At 45.7% G+C, this 23,943-nt stretch overlaps 1 protein-coding gene across 6 annotated transcripts in view; it reads left to right on the top strand.

Moving 5' to 3' along the window:
* LOC311104237 (mediator of RNA polymerase II transcription subunit 25-like) overlaps nucleotides 1-23,943 on the top strand; it is a gene marked incomplete at its 5' end in the record, with an annotated part of 57,968 nt that overhangs the window by 20,429 nt on the left and 13,596 nt on the right. For 3 of the 6 annotated variants that reach the window (XM_084145990.1, XM_084145985.1, XM_084145987.1), the window contains one exon: nucleotides 23,728-23,877. The exons of 1 other annotated variant lie outside the window; for it this stretch is intronic. Of the gene's footprint in view, nucleotides 1-23,704; nucleotides 23,878-23,943 lie in introns of those variants that run through there. 2 more of the 6 variants (XM_084145991.1, XM_084145983.1) reach the window with 2 other exon arrangements.

The raw sequence follows: 23,943 nt of genomic DNA, 5'->3' as shown, positions 1-23,943 counted from the left end.
TGGAAGCGGTAGGGTTACGGTTGGATCATGTTATAAAAAATTAGTTGGGTAATAAAAGTGGTCAGTGTTACACGGTTCGGTCGTATATTGGCTAAGCCGGCCGGCTGGGTGATGGTGGTTGGGTGGGGAACTTTGGTTAGATCATGTGTTAGTTAATGTGGTGGGGTAATGAACGCGGTCAGGCTTTCAGTGACCTCTCTGCTTTGGAGTCATGGCAGCTTGGCTGCATCAAGGCACAATATCTTGAGGGAGTCAGTGGCAGCATAAGAGCTCAATACAGCCATGCAGAGTCAGACAAACTGAGGCTGGGGGCTTTTCCTCTGTCTGCTTCATTGGCTATGTGTGATCAGAGAGCACTACTGTTAGTGCCTGCCTGCCTGCGAGGATGTTGATGATGATGTTGATGATGTTTATTACAGTGTATTGGTGATGGTGTTGATGATAATGGTAGTAATGCAGCAACTAGACTTTGACATGATCTTGCCATGATTATGATGACCACAAAGCATCATGGGGCGGCATGTAGATTAGAGGTTAACAGCATTGGGCCAGTAACCGAAAGGTCGCTGGTTCGAATCCCTGAGCCAACTATTTGAAAAATCTGTTGATGTGCTCTTGAGCAAGGCACTTAACTCTAATTGCTCCTGTAAGTCGCTCTGGATAAGAGCATCTGCTAAACAACTAAAATGTAAATAAGCATCCTGCTGAATCACCATAGGTAGATCATTACCAAATGGTATTTTTGGTTGACTGTTTGGTGAGGTCACTCCAACAATGCACCACTAGGTGAGTGGGAACATGACTGAGAAGAACACGTAGGCAGAGCAGAGGTCATGGTTGGTCCTGGTTGTAGGAAGTCACATGTAGATGTGGGAGGGCTACACATTCAGGCTGGTGATGTCACAGGGAGAATGTGACAGTGGGGGAGAGCAGTTCTAGTCCTTAGTGTCTCCTAGTAGAGTTCTCTGAAGATCAGAGAGAAGCAGGCAGGCAGCAGTTAGTGACGTCATACATTATTACTGCGATAAATCACAGATTCTGCCCTATGGTTAGGAAGGATGATTATTCTGAGTGCCATGGTGAACAACACGCAAGCCTTTATTATTTTGTTTCTCCTCTTCTCAGGGGTCTGCTGGCTGGGGTTATACGGAGAGTGTTGACTCAGTTGTACTCATTTATGTACAGTGGGGAGAACAAGTATTTGATACACTGCCGATTTTGCAGGTTTTCCTACTTACAAAGCATGTAGAGGTCTGTAATTTTTATCATAGGTACACTTCAACTGTGAGAGACGGAATCTAAAACAAAAATCCAGAAAATCACATTGTATGATTTTTAAGTAATTCATTTGCATTTTATTGCATGACATAAGTATTTGATACATCAGAAAAGCAGAACTTAATATTTCGTACAGAAACCTTTGTTTGCAATTACAGAGATCATACATTTCATGTAGGTCTTGACCAGGTTTGCACACACTGCAGCAGGGATTTTGGCCCACTCCTCCATACAGACCTTCTCCAGATCCTTCAGGTTTCGGGGCTGTCACTGGGCAATACGGACTTTCAGCTCCCTCCAAAGACTTTCTATTGGGTTCAGGTCTGGAGACTGGCTAGGCCACTCCAGGACCTTGAGATGCTTCTTACGGAGCCAATCCTTAGTTGCCCTGGCTGTGTGTTTCGGGTCATTGTCATAATGGAAGACCCAGCCACGACCCATCTTCAATGCTCTTACTGAGGGAAGGAGGTTGTTGGACAAGATCTCGCGATACATGGCCCCATCCATCCTCCCCTCAATACGGTGCAGTCGTCCTGTCCCCTTTGCAGAAAAGCCTCCCCAAAGAATGATGTTTCCACCTCCATGCTTCACGGTTGGGATGGTGTTCTTGGGGTTGTACTCATCCTTCTTCTTCCTCCAAACACGGCGAGTGGAGTTTAGACCAAAAAGCTATATTTTTGTCTCATCAGACCACTTGACTTTCTCCCATTCCTCCTCTGGATCATCCAGATGGTCATTGGCAAACTTCAGACGGGCCTGGACATGCGCTGGCTTGAGCAGGGGGACCTTGCGTGCGCTGCAGGATTTTAATCCATGACGGCGTAGTGTGTTACTAATTGTTTTCTTTGAGACTGTGGTCCCAGCTCTCTTCAGGTCATTGACCAGGTCCTGCCGTGTAGTTCTGGGCTGATTCCTCACCTTCCTCATGATCATTGATGCCCCACGAGGTGAGATCTTGCATGGAGCCCCAGACCGAGGGTGATTGACCGTCATCTTGAACTTCTTCCATTTTCTAATAATTGCACCAACAGTTGTTGCCTTCTCACCAAGCTGCTTGCCTATTGTCCTGTAGCCCATCCCAGCCTTGTGCAGGTCTACAATTTTATCCCTGATGTCCTTACACAGCTCTCTGGTCTTGGCCATTGTGGAGAGGTTGGAGTCTGTTTGATTGAGTGTGTGGACAAGTGTCTTTTATACAGGTAACGAGTTCAAACAGGTGCAGTTAATACAGGTAATGAGTGGAGAACAGGAGGGCTTCTTAAAGAAAAACTAACAGGTCTGTTAGAGCCGGAATTCTTACTGGTTGGTAGGTGATCAAATACTTATGTCATGCAATAAAATGCAAATTAATTACTTAAAAATCAAACAATGTGATTTTCTGGATTTTTGTTTTAGATTCCGTCTCTCACAGTTGAAGTGTACCTATGATAAAAATTACAGACCTCTACATGCTTTGTAAGTAGGAAAACCTGCAAAATCGGCAGTGTATCAAATACTTGTTCTCCCCACTGTATATGTTTTGCCACTCTTGAATTTTTTTCTCTCCTAGTTTTTAACTGGGTGCAGCAGCACCAGTGAGTGAGAGCCCCAGCCCCAGCCCCAGCCCCAGCCCCAGCCCCCAGCCCCAGCCCCCAGCCCCCAGCCCCAGCCCCCAGCCCCAGCTCCCAGCCCCCAGCCCCAGCCCCCAGCCCCAGCCCAGCTCCCAGGCCAGGCCCCAGTCCTCAGTGTGGTGTGATGGAGCTGCCCCGTGTTGGGAACTGCAGAGCCAGGCGACGAACAACCCTGCTGCTGATGTGACGGAGACACGCAAGATGGTGAGTGAGCAGGTTACTATGGCAACCCAAGTCTCTGCTGAGCGCTTCCATTTCGCACAGCGTGGGAGAGAGGGGTGGAGAGAGACCATGGAGAGGGGAATGGCGTAGAAACCAGCGGAGGAGAGAGTAGAGGAGAGGTGTGGAAAGAGCAGTCGGACTGAAAGGGGTGAGGAGAGAGAGACACAAGCGTTATATGAAGAGAGGATAGACAGATCACAGAGGAAAAGAAGAGGGATGATAGAGGGAGTAGATGGAGTAAAACTAAGTGAGATGTGAATGATGGGGTGAGACCAAGGAGGCATGATAGAACAGTAAAGCAGAAGGGAGGGATGACAGGGACGTGTCCTGTGATAAAGAGGTGCCCTGCTGTCAGGTATACAAGCTTGTTCTTTTCTAATTTCAAGTATTCACACCCCTTTGCTATGACACAGCTTTGATCATCCTTGAGATGTCACTACAACTTGATTGGAGTCCACCTGTGGCCAATTCAATTGTTTGGACATGATTTAGAAAGAAACAGTTGACAGTGCATGTCAGAGCAGAAATTATACCATGAAGTCCAAGGAACTGTCCGTACATCTCCGAGATAAAATTGTGATGAGGCATATATCTGGGGAAAGGTACAAACAATTTCTAAAGTGTTGAACATTTCCAAGAGCACAGTGGTCTCCATCATTAGGAAATAAAAAAAACGGACCAAACTGAGCAACCGGGCAAGAAGGTCCATGGTCAGGAAGGACCACTCTGACAGAACTACAGAGTTCCTTGGCTGAGATGGGAGAACCTGCCAGAAGGTCAACAGTCTCCACAGCACTTCACCAATCTGGGCTTAATGGGAGAGTGGCCAGACGGAAGCCACTTCTGAGAAAAAGGCACATGACAGCACGCCTGGAGTTTGCAAAAAAGCATGTGAAACACTGAAAACAACACACTAACATACAGTAACATACAGTGACATACAGGAATCATTAACAACATACAGTAACATACAGGAATCATTATCATACAGTAACATACAATAACATACATGAATCATTAACAACACAGTAACATACAGGAATCATTAACACACAGTTACATACAGTAACATACAGGAATCATTAACATACAGTAACATACTGGAATCAGTAGTCAGGTATAGGACATGGAGGTTTTACTGTTCAAGTGACCTTTGCAGGAAAAAATCCCAGGAAATACTCCTGATCCTAGTAATGTGTATTGTTGGATAGAGCAGAATGTCCTAAAGAGGAGTTATTATCTGGGTTCCAATGCCAGGGTTGCCCTGAGGTGTTGGCTAGCACTCCCACTACTAATCAGGGCACCTCCAGAACACTTTGAAATATTCATGTGACATTTCCAAATTGATATCGAAGGTCCAGCCCTCTGTTTATAGGGCAAACCCAAGAGTCCAAGTGCAATCCCAACCTGGCTAATTGTTATTACGGAGCATCGTCCCAGATCCCTTTGAATGAATTCTACACAGCAGAGTGGATGAGTGGTGGAGCTAGCTAGCTGCAGTACCAGCAGCATTCTGGTCCTGTTTGGATTCTCATGGAGCGGTTTTGGAGCGGTGGCAGCAATGTGCAGTAGTGGAAAGTAGAGGGGATGCGTGTGGATCAGTGTGCTGTAGTGTAGATTAGGCTGGATCTGCTGCATGGAGCACCTGGAGATTTGTGTGACACAGTGCAGGATGTGATCATGCAGTGGGTTTGGTGGGAGGCGCTAGCGGCTAGCCTCTGGGTAATGACGTGATAAACTAAAGCAAGGGCCTCTGGGCAGTATAGGATCCGCCATCTGCCGCCTGTCTGTCAATCAATGGCTAGTGTAAGCAGGGTGGGTGTAATCTGTTTGATGTATGCGACTGGGAGTTTTTCAGGCAGAACATCACTCACTGATTGACAGCCGGTGTCAAGCCTGCCCCATGCTGGGTTTTGGTCTCAGAAGCTACCCCCCTTCTCTCCCTCACACACACATATATATATATATATACACACACACACACACACACACACACACACACACACACGGGTAGGCTGTGTGGATTAGGACTGATCTATGGGGATCAGTATTGAGCACCTGACCTCCTGAAAGAGTAATTAATAAGCAACGTTTGCCCCCCTGACAGTCCCCCATCTGCCCTGCCCCTACAGCCTCTCCTCTCCCTCTCTCTCTCTCTCTCTCACTCACTCACTCACTCACTCACTCACTCACTCACTCACTCACTCACTCACTCTCTTTCTCTCTCTCTCATCTGGCCAGGGGGTGGGGGGAGTGGTGGGAGGGCCGGAACAGACCCAGGAACACTCCTACCTGGACATGGACTCCTACCACAACAACGCTGGTGAGAAGGAACACCTGATCTCACCCCACTGATACTAAAGTGGCAGGTAGCTTAGTGGTTAAGAGCGTTGTACCAGTAACCGAAAGGTCGCTGGTTCTAATCCCCGAGCCGACTAGGTGAAAAATCTGTCAATGTGCCCTTAAGCAAGGCACTTAACTCTAATTGCTCCCGTAAGTATGACAAAAATGTGTACAGAGTTTGCGTCATATAATGCCTTAGTCAATGTTTTAAGTCTTGTACTATAACAACATATCATATTTATATCTACAAAATGTTCTGAACTATATTACATTAACTCCCACTTACGGTTTGTTTAGCCAGAGTATAATGAGCACATCTTGAAATGGTGCAGTACATTGCTACAAAAGAACAACCATAAACTGAAGAAATAAGACACAAGCATCTCTTTACAGTAGAACCAGCTACACGTTCTATACAAACACCTCTTTCATTCTCTCTATCTCCCTTCTATTCTCTGCACTCCTTTTTCCATATTGACCTCTCATCCCATCTCTCCTCTCTCTCTCTCTCTCTCTGGTCTAGGGAATCTTAACTTGAGCCAGACGTCTCCAGAGTTGCCCCCCACCACTGAGGGGGGAGCCGCCCCGCCCCACAAAGACCTGTCCAACGCCCACTCCCAGCAGCAGGTCACTGCACGGTCAGTACTGTGTGTGTGTGCTTGTTTGTGTGTGTTCTCTGTGTCAGTGATTACAAAGAGGTTATGGTATAGGTAGTGAATTTGTGTGTGACTGATTAAAATATGCAGGATGTGATATACTGTATCTATCTACAGTTGAAGTCGGAAGTTTACATACACCTTAGCCAAATACATTTAAACTCAGTTTTTCACAATTCCTGACATTTAATCCTAGTAAAAATTCCCTGTCTTAGGTCAGTTAGGATCACCAGTTTATTTTAAGAATATGAAATGTCAGAATAATAGTAGAGAGAATGATTTATTTGAGCTTTTATTTCTTTCATCACATTCCCAGTGGGTCAGAAGTTTACATACACTCAATTAGTATTTAGTAGCATTGCCTTTAAATTGTTTAACTTGGGTCAAATGTTTCGGGTAGCCTTCCACAAGCTTCCCACAATAAGTTGGGTGAATTTTGGCCCATTCCTCCTGACAGAGCTGGTGTAACTGAGTCAGGTTTGTAGGCCTCCTTGCTCGCACATACTTTTTCAGTTCTGCCCACAAATTTTCTATAGGATTGAGGTCAGGGCTTTGTGATGGCCACTCCAATACCTTGACTTTGTTGTCCTTAAGCCATTTTGCCACAACTTTGGAAGTATTCTTGGGGTCATTGTCCATTTGGAAGACTCATTTGTGACCAAGCTTTAACTTCCTGACTGATGTCTTGAGATGTTGCTTCAATATATCCACATAATTTTCCTTCCTCATGATGCCATCTATTTTGTGAAGTGCACCAGTCCCTCCTGCAGCAAAGCACCCCCACAGCATGATGCTGCCACCCTCATGCTTCACGGTTGGGATGGTGTTCTTCGGCTTGCAAGCAACCCCCTTTTTCCTCCAAACATAACGATGGTCATTATGGCCAAACAGTTCTATTTTTGTTTCATCAGACCAGAGGACATTTCTCCAAAAAAGTACGATCTTTGTCCCCATGTGCAGTTGCAAACCGTAGTCTGGCTTTTTCATGGTGGTTTTGGAGCAGTGGCTTCTTCCTTGCTGAGCGGCCTTTCAGGTTATGTCGATATAGGACTCGTTTTACTGTGGATATAGATACTTTTGTACCTGTTTCCTCCAGCATCTTCACAAGGTCATTTGCCGTTGTTCTGGGATTGATTTGCACTTTTCGCACCAAAGTACGTTCATCTCTAGGAGACAGAACGCGTCTCCTTCCTGAGCTGCATGATGGCTGCATGGTCCCATGGTGTTTATACTTGCGTAGTATTGTTTGTACAGATGAACGTGGTAACTTCAGGCGTTTGGAAATTGCTCCCAAGGATGAACCAGACTTGTGGAGGTCTAAACAATTTTTTTCTGAGGTCTTGGCTGATTTCTTTTGATTTTCCCATGATGTCAAGCAAAGAGGCACTGAGTTTGAAGGTAGGCCTTGAAATACATCCACAGGTACACCTCCAATTGACTCAAATTATGTCAATTAGCCTATCAGACGCTTCTAAAGCCATGACATCCTTTTCTTGAATTTTCCAAGCTGTTTAAAGGCACAGTCAACTTAGTGTATGTAAACTTCTGACCCACTGGAATTGTGACACAGTGAATTATAAGTGAAATAATCTGTCTGTAAACAATTGTTGGAAAAATTACTTGTGTCATGCACAAAGTAGATGTCCTAACCGACTTGCTAAAACTATAGTTTGTTAACAAAACATTTGTGGAGTGGTTGAAAAACGAGTTTTAATGACTCCAACCTAAATGTATGTAAACTTCCGACTTCAACTGTATCTATATGTATACAGTGGCTTGCGAAAATATTCAACCCCCTTGGCATTTTTCCTATTTTGTTGCCTTTCAACCTGGAATTAAAATTGATTTTGGGGGGGTTTGTATCATTTGATTTACACAACATGCCTACCACTTTGCCTTGATGACCGCTTTACACACTCTTGGCATCCTCTCAACCAGCTTCACCTGGAATGCTTTTCCAACAGTCTTGGAGTTCCCACATATGTTGAGCACTTGTTGGCTGCTTTTCCTTCACTCTGCGGTCCGACTCATCCCAAACCATCTCAATTTGGTTGAGGTCGGGGGATTGTGGAGGCCAGGTCATCTGATGCAGCACTCCATCACTCTCCTTCTTGGTAAAATAGCCCTTACAAAGCCTGGAGGTGTGTTGGGTCATTGTCCTGTTGAAACACAAATCATAGTCCCACTAAGCCCAAACCAGATGGGATGGCATATCGCTGCAGAATGCTGTGGTAGCCATGCTGGTTAAGTGTGCCTTGAATTCTAAATAAATCACAGACATTGTCACCAGCAAAGCACCCCAACACCATAACACCTCCTCCTCCATGCTTTAAATACACATGCGGAGATCATCCGTTCACCCACACTGCGTCTCACAAAGACACGGCGGTAGGAAACAAAAATCTCTAATTTGGACTCCAGACCAAAGGACAAATTTCCACCGGTCTAATGTCCATTGCTCGTGTTTCTTGGCCCAAGCAGGTCTCTTCTTCTTATTGGTGTCCTTTATTAGTGGTTTCTTTGCAGCAATTCGACCATGAAGGCCTGATTCACACAGTCTCCTGTGAACAGTTGATGTTGAGATGTGTCTGTTACTTGAACTCTGTGAAGCACTTATTTGGGCTGCAATTTCTGAGGCTGGTAACTCTAATGAACTTATCCTCTGCAGCAGAGGTAACTCTGGGTCTTCCATTCCTGTGGCAGTCCTCATGAGAAACAGTTTCATCACAGCGCTTGATGGTTTCTGCGACTGCACTTGAAGAAACTTTCAAAGTTCTTGAAATGTTCCTGATTGACTGACCTTCATGTCTTAAAGTAATTATGGACTGTCGTTTCTCTTTGATTATTTGAGCTGTTCTTGCCATAATATGGACTTGGTATTTTTCCAAATAGGGCTATCTTCTGCATACCCCCCTTACCTTGTCACAACACAACTGATTGGCTCAAACGCATTAAGAAGTAAAGAAATTCCACAAATTAACTTTTAAGAAGGCACACCTGTTTATTGAAATGCATTCCAGGTGACTACCTCATGAAGCTGGTTGAGAGAATGCCAAGAGTGTGCAAAGCTGTCATCAAGGCAAAGGGAGGTGTCACGCCCTGGCTCTGGGGACACTGTTATGTTGAGCCAGGGTGTGTAATTCTATGTATTCTATTGCTATGTTGGGAGTTCTAGTTTGTATTTCTATGTTGGCCTGAGTGACTCCCAATCAGAGGCAACGAGTGTCAGCTGGTTGTCTCTGATTGGGAGCCATATTTAAACTGTCTGTCTTTCCCTTTGTGTTTGTGGTTTCTTGTTCTTATTTGGTTTGTGTTCAACCGTAGACATCACGTTATCGTCTGTTGTTTTGATCGTGTGATCATTCGCTAAATAAATATGTTCACCTTCAACGCTGCGCATTGGTCCTCCTCCTTAGACGATCGTGACAGGAGGCTATTTGAAGAATCTAAAATATAAAATATATTTTGATTTCTTTAACATTTCTTTGGTTACTACATGATTCCATATGTGTTATTTCATAGTTTTGATGTCTTCACTATTATTCTACAATGTAGAAAATAGTAAAAATTAAGAAAAACCCTTGAATGAGTAGGTGTCCTAAAACCTTTGACCGGTAGTGTATACCTGTACATTATGGACTGAATATTGTATACAAGATAGATGGACATTGTTATTGTCTAGCTTCCCATACCTTGAGTGCATTAGTCATGCCCCCGTTGTAGGTTTTCTGCAGCACTGGCTCTGTTTATGTAAATGGTGGGCGTGCCCCCCTTCGGAGGGTTGAAGATGTGAGGATGGTGGGAGGAGCTTAGTCTCAGTCTGTCTGCTAACTCAGTCTGTCTCAGTCCATCTGTGGCTGACTGGTGGGGTCCTTTCTTTCTGCCGTCACACAGAGAAACATTACAATGGGGAAAGAAAGTGCTGATGTTTGAAAAACAAGGGAGTGAGGGTCATGATTTATATATGGTGAGCTACGAGAGAGAGAGAGAGAGAGAGAGAGAGAGAGAGAGAGAGAGAGAGAGAGAGAGAGATCTCCAGAGCCACTTACAAATTGGTGCATTCACCTTTGTTTGTCCACCCGCCTCTTGAGGATTGACCACAAGTTCTCAATGGGATTAAGGTCTGGGGAGTTTCCTGGCCATGGACCCAACATTTCATGTTTTGTTCCCCGAGCCACTTAGTTATCACTTTTGCCTTATGGCAAGGTGCTCCATCCTGCTGGAAAAGGCATTGTTCGTCACCAAACTGTTCTTGGATGGTTGGGAGAAGTTGCTCTCGGAAGATGTGTTGGTACCATTCTTTATTCATGGCTGTGTTCTTAGGCAAAATTGTGAGTGAGCCCACTCCCTTGGCTGAGAAGCAACCCCACACATGAATGGTCTCAGGATGCTTTACTGTTGGCATGACACAGGACTGATGGTAGCGCTCACCATGTCTTCTCCGGACAAGCTTTTTTCCGGATGCCCCAAACAATCGGAAAGGAGATTCATCAGAGAAAATGACTTTACACCAGTCCAATCCCGGTACCTTTTGCACAATATCAGTCTGTCCCTGATGTTTTTCCTGGAGAGAAGTGGCTTCCTCGCTGCCCTTCTTGACACCAGGCCATCCTCCAAAAGTCTTCGCCTCACTGTGCGTGCAGATGCACTCACACCTGCCTGCTGCCATTCCTGAGCAAGCTCTGCACTGGTGGTGCCCCGATCCCGCAGCTGAATCAACTTTAGGAGACGGTCCTGGCGCTTGCTGGACTTCCTGGGGCGCCCTAAAGCCTTCTTCACAACAACTGAACCTCTCTCCTTGAAGTTCTTGATGATCCGATAAATGGTTGATTTAGGTGCAATCTTACTAGCAGCAATATCCTTGCCTGTGAAGCCCTTTTTGTGCAAAGCAATGATGACGGCACGTGTTTCCTTGCAGGTAACCATGGTTAACAGAGGAAGAACAATGATTTCAAGCACCACCCTCCTTTTAAAGCTTCCAGTCTGTTATTCTAACTCAATCAGCATGACAGAGTGATCTCCAGCCTTGTCCTCGTCAACACTCTCACCTGTGTTAACGAGAGAATCAATGACATGATGTCAGCTTGTCCTTTTGTGGCAGGGCTGAAATGCAGTGGAAATGTTTTTTTGGAATTAAGTTCATTTTCATGGCAAAGAGGGACTTTGCAGTTAATTGCAATTCATCTGATCACTCTTCATAACATTCTGGAGTATATGAAAATTGCCATCATAAAAACTGAGGCAGCAGACTTTGTGAAAATTAATATTTGTGTCATTCTCAAAACTTTTGACCACGACTGTATGTGTGACATTCAGAGAGTGAATGGTTAACACAAAATATTTAAGTGCCTTTGAACAATGCTGTTGGGTTTTTCACGCTCAACAGTTTCCCGTGTGTATCAAGAATAGTCCACCACCCAAAGAACATCCAGCCAACTTGACACAACTGTGGGAAGCATTGGAGTGAACATGGGCCAGCATCCCTGTGGAATGCTTTTGACACCTTGTAGAGTCCATGCCCTGACAAATTAAGGCTGTTCTGAGGGCAAAAATGTGCAACTCAATATTAGGAAGGTATTCCTAATGTTTTGTACACTCAGTGTACATATGTGCTTACATCTCACTGGAACTGCTGGAGCCATTCTGTAGCTTTGTAACAATGGCTTATGCTACTGGTAGAAGTTGCTCTCATTCACAGATCTACCTTCCTTAAATCCCCCATTAGTAGGGAAGAAACCCTTAAATCAGTGTCAAGGGCTGCTTCATCCTAGAACTCAATGGATCCCCATCGACCCACTCCATAGATACAACATACTCTCCTAACCACTCCACTGTATCTCTATCTACTCTGTAGACCTATGTCTGTCCAGGTAAGTTTGACATATAGATTGTGTTGTGTGTTTGTCCCAGACGGTGAGTCTAACATAGATTGTATATGTGTGTGTCCGTCTGCAGTACAGAGCAGCTAGTGGTGAAGATCCTGAAGGCTGTAGACCTGGCTGCCAAGGACGCCAATGGCTTCTCAGACCCCTACGTCAAGATCTACCTACTGCCAGACAGGAAGAAGTTCCAGACCAAGGTAACACATTTATCTAGCCTAATACCAGATCTGTTTGTGCTGTCTTGCCAATGACCATAAATACCTTGGAAGACAGTGCAAACAGATCTGGGATCAGGCTGTCATTTATTACACTTGTCAGTTTTCACACAAATTGGCCTGGTTTTCAGTCCAGTTTGAAGGCACAGCAAAAGAATAACCTGAAAAACGTGTAGTTTCGCTCTGATGCCAATTGAGAAATGTGTGCATGCATAACTTGGAGTTCTGTGTGAATCTTCCATTGATGCCACCCAAAGATTTGTGTAAGCATTACCACGAGAGATTTGTGCGGAGTTTCATTGCCGTTTCTCAAGTTGGGATTTTATTCTAAATTACTGTCAGTAAGACCCAAGTTCCTATTATTATCATTTATAAATACATAGTCTCCTCCCGTACACATTGGAATTAGCTGATATTTTGTTTAGTCTAATCTGAATAAATATGTTAGGTTGTCTAGCAGACTCTCTTGTTGACTCTGGTTCTCTCTCTCCCTCTCCCTTTTCCTCACTCTTTGTATCTCCCTCCCCCTCTCCCTCTCCCTCTCCTTCCCCTTTCTCCCCCAATCCCTCTTTCACACTCCCCCTCACTCCCGCCTCAATTCCCCACTCTCCTCCCTCCCCCAGGTCCACAGAAAGACCCTGAACACGATATTCAACGAGACGTTCCTGTTTGGCATGCCCCTGGCATAGCTGCACTCCCGGAAGCTGCACTTCTCCGTCTACGACTTTGACCGCTTCTCCAGACACGACCTGATTGGCCAGGTGGTGGTGGACAACCTGCTGGACTTCAGCGAGGGCACCGGGGAGAAGCCTGTCTGGAGGGACATTGTGGGAGGGCACTGCGGTGAGAGAGAGAGCCCTGCCTGACACCATAATGCCAACGCAATGCCACCACTATGTTACCATGATTATACCACTATAATTCCACTACTATGCCACTATAATTCCACTACTATGCCACTATAATGCCACTATAATGCCACTACTATACCACTATAATGCCACCACTATGCCACTATAATACCACCACTATACATTTCCATTTGAGTCATTTAGCAGACATCCTTATCCAGAGAGACTTACAGGAGTAAGTGCATATATTTTCATACTTTTTTCGTACTGGTCCCCCGTGGGAATCGAACCCACAACCCAGGCGTTGCAAGCGCCATGCTCTACCAACTGAGCCACACTATAATTATACCACCACTATAATGACACTAAACCAACAGTATGCCACCGCAATGTCACCAGTATGCCACTATAATGCCACCACTATGCCACTAAAATGCCACCGCTATGCCACTATAATGCCACTATAATGCCACCATAATGCCACCAGTATGCCCCTATAATGCCACCAGTATGCCACTATAATGCCACTATAATGCCACCACTATAAGGCTGCCACTAAAATGCCACCGCTATGCCACTATAATGCCACCAGTATGCCACTATAATGTCACTGCTATGCCACCGCTATGCCACCATGACCACTGGCAGTGCCGAGTTAGGAGGTAGCAGGGGAGAGTATTTAAGTAGCCTTTAGATCTAGCGCAATTTAACACTTTTATCTTCTTGGGGACATTGAAAGATTGACATGTCATTAATGTACTGTGATGACAGTTGCCTTCAGTTTGAATATGCTGCCCGTCTAGATTGTGACACCTGTCATGTCTCTGTGGCAATTATCAATGATGCCTGCTTGATGATTTAGCAAACCAAATGCAAGATGGTGGTCTCTGTTACAGACCCTGCTCTAAGCCTGTGGCTCTTTGGGTATTACTGGCTGAGTGTTTACCACATGTTGGCTGGGATCCCTGTTTGACCCCTGAACTCTGACCTGTGTGTGTGTGTGTGTGTGTGTGTTGTACAGGAGAAGGTGTGGTAGAAATATTTAACTCACAAATATCTCCCCAAAAAACAGAGCTTGTGAATTCAGAATAGACTTTATTAAAGCGTAACAAAGCCGAGCTGGTCCATGGAGCGACTGCTTGTCCTGACCCGGAGATTTCCTTTTATACACAAATGCATAGTCATGCTTATACAACCTACACAGTTACTCCATTATATGTACATGATTAACATCCTTCGGTGTCACATGTTGTTTACTCACAAGGGGTACGTGCGCTTCTCTAAATGGGGCCTCTGTCACTTATCTCATATTGGTGGCGTGACTCAATAAATTATATACGCACGTTAAAGAACAATTACACTCTGTATTGACTATATTCACTATCCAGGCATGCATCTGGAGTACAAAGTATCAATTATGTTCATTCTGTTTTACCCTTATCATTTCATAACACATTACAAAACATATCAATTAATACTTAAACATGGTTTACACATATCATGTCTATAACATACATTTAAGCCTTTCCCAACAGCCATCCTCCAAGGACCCTGAGCCACTATGGTTTTTCCTTGTGACTATGTGCATGTGGCTATGTGTGTCAGGTCATAAGCACAAGTGGCAACACTAGTTCCATTGTTACTCCAATCTCCACACAGCCACAACGAGAAGTTTTATCTCCTTCACATGTCATTGACATACCCAGACCAGCTGCGGGGAGTTAGAGGGAACCATTCTTTATCAGAAGCACAGCATTTGCACTAAAGAAATGTCTCTGCTCTGTTTTAACCCTTTAATTGGTTCTTAATCCATAAACATTTAAGGCATATAAGCGTTTCATTCTACAACATATGTACTAGAAAATCATCCATAAAGAATGACCTGGGGGAGCTGAACTTCTCTCTGTGTTACCTGCCCATGAAAGGTCGGCTCACCGCCACCGTCATCAAGGCCACCAACCTCAAAGCCATGGACCTCACTGGCTTCTCAGGTGACTGACCTACTGACCGCAGCACACTGAGGGTCATCTCTTCTGTTAGAAACAGCATGGCAGAAAAATTATACAAAAGTGACAAGACTCGCGTCATACATTTTGTATTTCAACTATCATTTGAATGCAATTAGGCCTGCATAAACAGATGGAGCAAACACATCAATTGACTGAATTCATGAATATTGATATGTGACTGTAAATATTGCCAAAATAAATACTGTTCAACTGTTCCAAACACAGCGAAGTGCCATAACCCGGTTTTGTGGCAATGTTGTAAATACAAGCAAATGGCCAAAATCATGAACATTGTAGTGCTAAAAACCGCAGCGAACAAACAACCAAACGCTTTAAAGTCAATTGCATAATCAATGCTAAAACACAATTTTCCTGGCCTGATTGATGGTAGCTGACGATGATTTAATTAATGAATTCCTAACTAAAGTAATTGAGTTATTAATCTGCCTGTGAGGATGTGATGATCCTGCATTACCACGGTAACAGTTACTAGACTGACGAAACGACACACTAAATTATGAGGCCACACCGTTATTACGATTAGGAAATTATTAGAATGCCTAACAAATGTATACAAAAAATCCACCATAAAATCAAATGGTAACTGTCTGTGTTCTGTAAGTGCTACAACGAATTTATGATGAGGTGTGAATGAAGGAGTCATGCGCAGGAGGTAAAACACTGAAGTCCAGAGTTTATTCAGTTTACATAAATAAAACGCACCAAGCGTCAAAACGAAACTATCACAAGGGAAATATTCAATAAACAATCACTCACAAAGACAAGGGGAACAGAGGGATCAAGGATGTCTCGGGGGCGGCCAGGAGGACGCGGAGCAGGGCGAGTCGGATGGCGACGGTGGAAATCTCTCAACAGGGCGGGATCGAGGATGTCCCTCCTTGGGACCCAGCACCGTTCCTCCGGACCGTACCCCTCCCACTCCACGAGATACTGAAGGCCCCCCACCCGACGCCTCAAATCCAGTATGGAATGGACCGAGTACGCCGGGGCCCCCTCGATGTCCAGAGGAGGTGGAGGAACCTCCCGCACCTCAGACTCCTGGAGCAGACCAGCTACCACCGGCCTGAGGAGAGACACATGAAACGAGGGGTTAATACGGTAATCAGGGGGGAGTAACAACCTGTATGTAACCTTGTTTATCCTCCTCAGGACTTTAAACGGCCCCACAAACCTCCCTGCGGTGGCGGTCAGCTTTCGCCTTCTGACGACGCACAGCGCGCTGGAGGCGAACGTGGGCAGCGTCCCAAGTCACCTCGCGCGCCAGAAACCAGTGATCCACCGCAGGAGCCTCGGTCTGGCTCTGGTGCCACGGTGCCAGGACCGGTTGGTAACCCAAAACACATTGGAAGGGTGTTAGGTTAGTGGAGGAGTGGAGGAGAGAGTTCTGAGCGTATTCTGCCCATGGCAGGAACACCGACCACTCCCCCGGCCGGTCCTGACAGTAGGTCCGCGGGAACCTACCCACATCTTGATTCACCCTTTCCACCTGCCCATTACTCTCGGGGTGAAATCCAGAGGTCAGGCTGACCGAGACCCCCAGACGTTCCATGAACGCCTTCCAGACTCTAGACGTGAACTGGGGACCTCGGTCGGACACTATATCCTCTGGTACCCCGTAGTGCCGGAAGACGTGAGTACCGGGCAGAGGAAGGAGGCGGCAGGACTTAGAAAAGCGATCCACAACGACCAGGATAGTGGTGTTACCTTGGGAGAGGGGAAGATCAGTAAGAAAATCAATACTAAAGGTGAGACCATGGTCGTTGTGGAACTGGTAAAGGTTGTAGCTTACCCGCTGGGAGGTGCCTAGGTGCCTTACTCTGGGTGCACACTGAGCAGGAGGAAACATACACCCTCACGTCCTTAGCCAAGGTAGGCCACCAGTACTTCTCGGTCAGGCAGCGCATTGTACGACCGATACCTGGATGACCAGAGGAGGGTGACGTGTGTGCCCAGTAGATCAGACGATCACGGGTAAGCGCAGGCACGTACTGCAGCCCAGCTGGACACTGCGGTGGAGATAGATCTGTGCGTAATGCCTGCGCTATGTCCGCGTCCATCGCCCATACTACCGGCGCCACAATGCATGAGGCCGGGAGTATGGGGGTGTTGTCTCTGGGCCTCTCCTCTGTGTCATACAGCCGAGACAGTTCTTCGTACCCGGAATGTATGAGAGTGTGAAATCAAACCGGGTGAAGAAGAGGGCCCACCTGGCCTGGCGAGAATTCAGCCTCCTCGCTGCCCGAATGTACTCCAGGTTACAGTGGTCTGTCCAGATGAGGAAAGGGTGTTTAGCCCCGTCGAGCAAATGCCTTCACACCATCAAAGCTCGGACAACAGCCAGCAGCTCCCGGTCACCAACGCCGTAGTTCTGCTCCGCCGGGCTGAGCTTCTTTGAAAAGAAGGCACAGGGGCGAAGCTTGGATGGTGTGCCCGAGCGTTGGGATAAGACAGCGCCTATACCTACCTCGGACGCATCCACCTCCACTACGAACGGTAGTGATGGATCGGGGTGAGCCAGTACCGGGGCGGAGGTGAACAGTGGTCCTCTGTAGCTCAATTGGTAAAGCATGGCGCTTGTAACGCCAGGGTAGTGGGTTCGATCCCCGGGACCACCCATACGTAAAAATGTATGCACACATGACTGTAAGTTGCTTTGGATAAAAGCGTCTGCTAAATGGCTTATTATTATTATTATTATAATAACAGACCCCGCAATCTACTGAAGGCCAAGTCAGCCTCAGCAGACCAGCGGAGCCAGGACGGCCCACCCTTCAAAAAGGAGGTAATGGGAGCTGCGACCTTGCCAAAGCCCCGAATAAATCTCTGATAGTGGTTGGCAAAGCCAAGGAAGTGCTGCACCCTCCTTCACCGTGGTTGGAGTCAGCCAATTACGCACGGCTGAAATGCGATCTCTTTCCATCTCCACACCTGTGGTAGTAATGCTGTATCCGAGGAAGGAGATTGACTGCTGGAAAAACTCACACTTCTCTGCCTTGGCATAAAGATCATTTTCCAGCAGTCGGGCCAGTACCTTGCGAACCAGGGACACATGCTCGGCGCGCATAGCGGAATACACCAGGATGTCATCGATTTAGACCACCACACCGCGACCAAGCATGTCCCAAAACACCTCGTTCACAAAGGACTGGAAAACGGATGGAGCATTCATCAAACCGTAGGGCATCACCAGGTATTCATAATGCCCCGATGTTGTGCTGAATGCTGTTTTCCACTCATCCCCTTCCCGAATACGCACCAGGTTGTAGGCAATCCTGAGGTCTAATTTGGTGAAAAAACGGGCCCCATGCATTGACTCAATCACTGAAGGAATGAGGGGAAGAGGATAACTAAATCGTACCGTCACCTTATTCAGTGGTCGATAATCAACGCACGGGCGGAAACCACCATCTTTCTTCTTCACAAAGAAGAAACTCGAGCAAGCAGGTGAAGTGGAGGGACGTATATACCCCTGGCGCAGGGACTCGGTGACGTATGTATCCATAGCCTCTGTTTCAGTCTGCGACAGGGGAGACACATGACTCCTGGGAGGTACAGCGTCTACCCGAAGGTTTATCGCGCAATCCCCCTCCCGATGAGGTGGTAATTTAGTAACTTGTGTCAGATCATGGTATTCGGGGGGAATGCGCACGGTGGGGTTACCGTCTGGACTTTCCACCGTGGTCGCACCAACGGAAACACCTAGACACCTACCCGGACACTCACGCAACCACCCTGTAAGAACCCTCTGCGGCCATGAAAAATTGGGGTTGTGAAGGGCTAACCACGGAATACCTAAGACTACAGGGTAAGCAGGAGACTCAATAATCAAAAAAGTGATATGCTCAACATGCGTCTCCTGTGTTATCATGGTGACTGGTACAGTAACCTCCTTAACCAACTCGGACCCTAATGGTCGACTATCAAGTGCTCTGATGGGGAGTGGAATGGATAGGGGAACCAATGAAATGCCTTGACGGCGTGCAAATGCCCTGTCCATAAAGTTCCCAGCTGCGCCTGAATCGACTAGTGCCTTACACTGGGAAACTACCAGGTGATCGGGAAAGGAGATGGATAAGGTACAGTGTACGGCAAATACTCTGAAAAAGTTTGGGTGTTCGTTACCTGGGGTGATGCGTGAGTACCCAGCCTACCGCCTCCAGACCCAAAGGAACGTTGACTGCGACGTGAGGTGGATTGTCCCTTCGTGCCACCAGAGTGGCACTGTCGCTGTCCTGCACTCTCTCAACCGAGCTACTCACTCTCACAATAAACAATCACTCACAAAGACAAGGGGAACAGAGGGAACACTTATACACATACTAATTAGGGGAATGAGCACCAGGTGTGTGTGATTGACAAGACAAGACATGACAAGTGGAGTGATGAGAATGGGATCGGCAGTAGCTAGTAAGCTGGTGACGACGAACGCCGAAACCTGCCCGAACAAGGAGGGGAGGCAGCCTCGGCGGAAGTCGCGGCAGTTTGTATTCTGTGGTAATTGAAGTGAATCCACCTGTTTTACTTTGGCCTTAATCCGTCTTGCCCAAGGTGCCTTGATTTGTATGCCTTTCATGTGTTACAGACAGATGCCTGGGCGTGGGAGTATAATTTGTTAATAGCCTGCTCAAGGTTCTTCTCTTTATTCCTCTCTCTCTCTTTCTTCCATTCTCTTCCTCTATTTCATTCTCTCTCTCTCTCTCTCTCTCTCTCTCTCTCTCTCTCTCTCTCTCTCTCTCTCTCTCTCTCTCTCTCCTGCCTCTTTCTCACTCTCTCAGACCTGTATGTGAAGGCTTCTCTGATACAGTGGGGGAAAAGTATTTAGTCAGCCACCAATTGTGCAAGTTCTCCCACTTAAAAAGATGAGAGAGGCCTGTAATTTTCATCATAGGTACACGTCAACTATGACAGACAAAATGAGAATTTTTTTTCCAGAAAATCACATTGTAGGATTTTTAATGAATTTATTTGCAAATCATGGTGGAAAATAAGTATTTGGTCAATAACAAAAGTTTCTCAATACTTTGTTATATACACTTTGTTGGCAATGACACAGGTCAAATGTTTTCTGTAAGTCTTCACAAGGTTTTCACACACTGTTGCTGGTATTTTGGCCCATTCCTCCATGCAGATCTCCTCTAGAGCAGTGATGTTTTGGGGCTGTCGCTGGGCAACACAGACTTTCAACTCCCTCCAAAGATTTTCTATGGGGTTGAGATCTGGAGACTGGCTAGGCCACTCCAGGACCTTGAAATGCTTCTTACGAAGCCACTCCTTCGTTGCCCGGGCGGTGTGTTTGGGATCATTGTCATGCTGAAAGACCCAGCCACGTTTCATCTTCAATGCCCTTGCTGATGGAAGGAGGTTTTCACTCAAAATCTCACGATACATGGCCCCATTCATTCTTTCCTTTACACGGATCAGTCGTCCTGGTCCCTTTGCAGAAAAACAGCCCCAAAGCATGATGTTTCCACCCCCATGCTTCACAGTAGGTATGGTGTTCTTTGGATGCAACTCAGCATTCTTTGTCCTCCAAACACGACGAGTTGAGTTTTTACCAAAAAGTTCTATTTTGGTTTCATCTGACCATATGACATTCTCCCAATCCTCTTCTGGATCATCCAAATGCACTCTAGCAAACTTCAGAGGGGCCTGGACATGTACTGGCTTAAGCAGGGGGCACGTCTCGCACTGCAGGATTTGAGTCCCTGGCGGCGTAGTGTGTTACTGATGGTAGGCTTTGTTACTTTGGTCCCAGCTCTCTGCAGGTCATTCACTAGGTCCCCCCGTGTGGTTCTGGGATTTTTGCTCATCGTTCTTGTGATCATTTTGACCCCACGGGTGAGATCTTGAGTGGAGCCCCAGATCGAGGGAGATTATCAGTGGTCTTGTATGTCTTCCATTTCCTAATAATTGCTCCCACAGTTGATTTCTTCAAACCAAGCTGCTTACCTATTGCAGATTCAGTCTTCCCAGCCTGGTGCAGGTCTACAATTTTGTTTCTGGTGTCCTTTGACAGCTCTTTGGTCTTGGCCATAGTGGAGTTTGGAGTGTGACTGTTTGAGGTTGTGGACAGGTGTCTTTTATACTGATAACAAGTTCAAACAGGTGCCATTCATACAGGTAACGAGTGGAGGACAGAGGAGCCTCTTAAAGAAGAAGTTACAGGTCTGTGAGAGCCAGAAATCTTGCTTGTTTGTAGGTGACCAAATACTTATTTTCCACCATAATTTGCTAATAAATTCATTAAAAATCCTACAATGTGATTTTCTGGATTTTTTTTCTCATTTTGTCTGTCATAGTTGACGTGTACCTATGATGAAAATTACAGGCCTCTCTAATCTTTTTAAGTGGGAGAACTTGCACAATTGGTGGCTGACTAAATACTTTTTTCCCCACTGTAAATGCCAGGGAAGTCATGTGGTGAAGGGGCGGGGGTAACTGCTGTCTCCATGGCAACGTTCCCAGTGCAATTTTTATTTATTTAGTAGGAAAGACATTTCACTCAGTTCAGTGAGCTGAAAGAGGCAGAGAAGGAGGGAGAGAGAGTTAGAGACTGGAGGAGGTGTGTGCAATATATATATAGAGCTGTTTCCATCACACTGGAGGGATTTATTAGGAAGCTGTCAGCCGTGTGTTATTGCTAATATATTACTGATTACTGTATATAATGGTAATGTATTCTTATCTCATTAAATATAGATGTCCTTGCTGTGGGTGAGCCTTTGCTGTTTTTGAATTTAGCAAGGAAGGAAAGCAACGACACCATATAGATAAAGTGAATGTAAACCTCATATCTCTATGTGACAAAAACAGAAATATTCACTGTGCAGTGTAAGACTATCATAAGCAATATGGCTTCACCTTTCAGTCCACTCCCTATACAATTTCACATTTTTAACTTAATGATGTTATGCCTCCATAAATGTTCATAAATGTCACCCTAGAATAAGAAATATCCTCTGTGTGTGTGTGTGCGCGTGCGTGTGTGTGCGTGTACGTCCTCATGTGCGTGTATTTGTGTTTTGACCCAATTCTGTTTTTGAAAATCAGTGTGTGTTATTTGTCGTAACCTAGTTCTGTCTGTATGTCAGTGTATCAGGGTGTTTGTGGTGATTACCTGTTGTGAGAGGACCAGATGGTCCCCTCTCTCCCAGCTGGAGGAGCCGGTCAAAAGAGTCTATACTTCCCACCACCTGGAGCAACCACTGAGGACAATCAAAGCACCTGATAGAGAAAAATGATCAAACCGCACAAAACAGCCCCCTAAAGCAATATGCGATTTCTCATCACCAAGTAGAAGTCAAAATAGAGCAGTGACTACATTTGTTTTCCAACCACATCAGGAATTGTACTCTTTTCTAATTGCAGGAGAACTGCCAGTTCTACCAATTTAACTTAAAAAGCAGTGACAAACTGCACATCCCTCAGAGCTACAAAATACAAGTCCCCTAGAAAGGTATGGACACCCGGTCCCTTTCAAAGGAATTAATTTGGCCACTATGCTTAAGTCTGAATGAAAGGCTGTGTGGGTTTAATGAGTTTGGGACCCAAGGATAGCCTTGGGCACACTCCTGGCCCCGCATGAACCCTGCTAAGGTCACTGGGAGCGAGCACCCATGATGTGGCCCTCACTTGCTGTTTGCCCATAGCCTAAATAGAACTGCTGCTGTTTTACAGTGCCCTGCTCTGCTTTAAATTGGGTTAAATGGATTCAGAACATTGTTTATGTGGGATGTTTTGAGTTTGATGAGCTCTGATGCCCTTTGCTGTTCGCTGGGCTGTGCTGACTGGCTCACAGTGCCACAGGGGAATATATTATATTGTTGGACCTAGAGAAACACAGCGCGCAGTTGCGCTCCGATCACAGGTTCGCTCATGGCACATTGTGCTGATTTAACAGCAGGTTAGCTCGCTGAAGGACTCACCAGTAATTATGTGCTTGTTTCAGCACAGAGGATAGGAGGTGATAGAGACATTACATTTACATTTTAGTCATTTAGCAGACGCTCTTATCCAGAGCGACTTACAGGAGCAATTAGGGTTAAGGGCACATCGACAGATTTTTCACCTAGTCGGCTCGGGGATTAGAACCAGCGACCTTTCGGTTACTGGCACTACGCTCTTAACCACTAAGCTAGACATGTCTTGGTTATATAAAGGTTACGATGGCAAGGGGGTTAGGCAGTACCTGTAGGCCTATTTATCAACCTATGTAAACGTATAGGACTTATAGGTTTATGCTTGATGTACTGGATACATGGACAAGGGGGGCTATAATCACTGATCCATGTATCACTTCCTTGCCTATTTCTCAAAATCATGCAGCTCACCGCATTCAAGGCCTAGTCATTTTCTAAGACTGGCAGACTGTGCTGACCTCTGGTGTAACAACACGGTATGGCATATATGGCAAAGAAATAATATCTCATATATATATTATATATCGCTATAATTTCACTGTAAATGTCATCAATTTGGTATAAATGATAGGACTGTCACTGACTGTCAGTAACCGCTTAGGTTCCTAATGGAAGCCATAGAGATGTCAATCAGTTCTTGAGCAGTTGTTCGGTTGTTGATTGAGCATCCCTTGTGTTCCATTTTCAAGCCCAACCAGGACTGAGATGTCGATAACAAAACGTTTGCCTAGTGGTTTGTTTTCGGCACGGCCTACTTTGTGTGTCAAAATGACAATGGTTTTGTTTTACTTACTGTACAATGTAATTTAATTTCAAAGTATTTGGCCTCGTCTAACACACAATTATTTGGCTGACGGCTAAATACCGCCAGGTGAGTAGCCATGTAGCTAGCCGAATGCAATGTTAATGAATGATTTGCTGATGATGGAAATACTTT

The sequence above is a fragment of the Coregonus lavaretus genome, assembly GCF_964263955.1.
Source record: "Coregonus lavaretus genome assembly, chromosome: 28".
Lineage (NCBI taxonomy): Eukaryota > Metazoa > Chordata > Actinopteri > Salmoniformes > Salmonidae > Coregonus > Coregonus lavaretus.
Note: the sequence above shows the minus strand (reverse complement) of the source record. Positions and strands in the feature narration are given on the sequence as shown.